A 2,192-nucleotide genomic window follows, 5' to 3' on the forward strand; every position below is an offset into this window, starting at 1 on the left:
ATGGATCCCGAAAACAAACCTAATATGCAAGGAACTCGGATTGGTGGTGGATATATGGTGGTGGTATATGGCAGCGGTGGTGGTAGCGGTGGTAGTATATGGATATGGATCGGTGGTGGTATATGGACACGGATTGGTGGTGGTATATGGATACGGATTCAGAGCGGTGGTGATAGAGGCAAAGGTGTCCCATCTTTCGATTAGATGATGGATATCGCTTTGGTGGAAGTCGACTTTGACGATCCGACTACGAACGTGCGAGGACGTCGCACCTTAGCAATCGCTAAACCAACTCCGAGAGGTTATTGACCACGCCGGAGCACGATCAACCTGACCATGAGGGTCTGTTTCCTGCGAGCAAACGAAGAACAAGCAAGAAACTAAGATTGCAATCTGGATATTGCGAATAGAAGATGAAAGCTTTATTGATCAAGGTGGAGTTCTGTGACGCCTTTGTCTGGTCGTTGAACACAAACGAAGTACGCGAAGTTGCAGCTATGGCGAACTTTTAATCTAAACAAAACCCAAAGTCTAAACGATGCCCTAAGGGCTGTATATATGGAGGAAGAGGGGGGAATTTCGTGGCCCTTGGTGGAGGGGTCCGAAATCAACCCTATCTCTTGTTTCCCCACACATACGGATTCTAAAAATAGCCTATACTTATGTATTTCGAAATTACATGGGCCTGGCCCAATAATAAGGTGATGCAGCACCTAAAATTGCCTCGGGACGAAATTTATGAAGTGGCATCTTGTATATTTCGTCCAAGGCTTCATGCACCCATTATGGTGGCTTCAAAGTCCTAAAATCATCACTTGTAACTCCGTTCTTGTTTCCCTTGCGCATGCCATCATCTCCATACTTGTTCTTGCTCCAATGTTCATCCTTCTCCAAGCTAGGCCCTTCATTTGTAAGCAAAATAAATGTATCCAATTTAGGCAGCATCATATTCTCATGAACATTAGAATCATTACCAAGAAACGAAAGTACCTGGTAATTTAGTTGGCGTGCACGAGCTCTAGTAATTGGTCCAGTATGTATAGCAGCAGGGGCTGTGGGTGTAACAACTGTATTGATGTCCTCATCATCCTCCCCTTCTTGAATTGAAGTCGTCCTCGACGGAAGTTCATCTTCCTCACCTAAATAAGGCTTCAAATCTGCAATGTTAAAAGTGGGACTATCCCCAAAATCTGCAGGCAGCTCAAGTTTATATGCATTATCATTTATTTTCTCTAACACCTTAAAGGGACCATCAGCACGTGGCATTAGCTTTGATTTGCGCAAATCAGGAAATCTATCCTTACGCAAATGTAACCAAACAAGATCTCCAGGTGCAAACACAACATGTTTTCTACCCTTATCTCCAGCAAGTTTATATTTAGCATTCATACGCTCAATGTTTTCCTTAGTTAACTCATGCATTTTTAAAATCAATTCAGCACGTTGTTTAGCATCAAAATTAACCTTCTCCGAAGATGGAAGAGGCAACAAATCAATAGGTGCACGAGGTAGGAAACCATACACAACTTCAAAAGGGCACATCTTAGTAGTAGAATGCAATGAACGATTATAAGCAAATTCAATATGAGGCAAGCATTCCTCCCACATTTTCTTATTATTCTTCAAAACAGCCCTAAGCATAGTAGACAATGTTCTATTGACTACTTCAGTTTGTCCATCAGTTTGGGGGTGACAAGTAGTACTAAAAAGCAGTTTAGTCCCCAACTTAGCCCATAAACATCTCCAAAAGTGGCTAAGAAATTTAGTATCACGATCTGAAACAATAGTATTTGGCACACCATGCAAGCGAATAATTTCACGAAAGAACAAATCAGCAACATTAACAACATCATTGCTTTTATGACATGGTATAATGTGTGCCATTTTCGAGAATCTATCCTCGACAACAAATATGCTATCCCTCCCCTTCTTTGTTCGAGGTAAACCTAAAACAAAGTCCATAGATATATCCTCCCAAGGAACACTAGGTACAGGCAAAGGCATATATAAACCATGAGGATTGAGTCGTGACTTAGCTTTTTGACATGTAGTGCAACGAGCAATAAAACGCTCAACATCCCGTCTCATCTTTGGCCAAAAGAAATGTGTAGCAAGTACGTCCTCCGTCTTCTTCACGCCAAAGTGTCCCATTAATCCTCCTCCATGCGCCTCCTGCAACAACAAAAGACGAA

The sequence above is a fragment of the Triticum aestivum genome, chromosome 4A (genome assembly GCF_018294505.1).
Source record: "Triticum aestivum cultivar Chinese Spring chromosome 4A, IWGSC CS RefSeq v2.1, whole genome shotgun sequence".
Lineage (NCBI taxonomy): Eukaryota > Viridiplantae > Streptophyta > Magnoliopsida > Poales > Poaceae > Triticum > Triticum aestivum.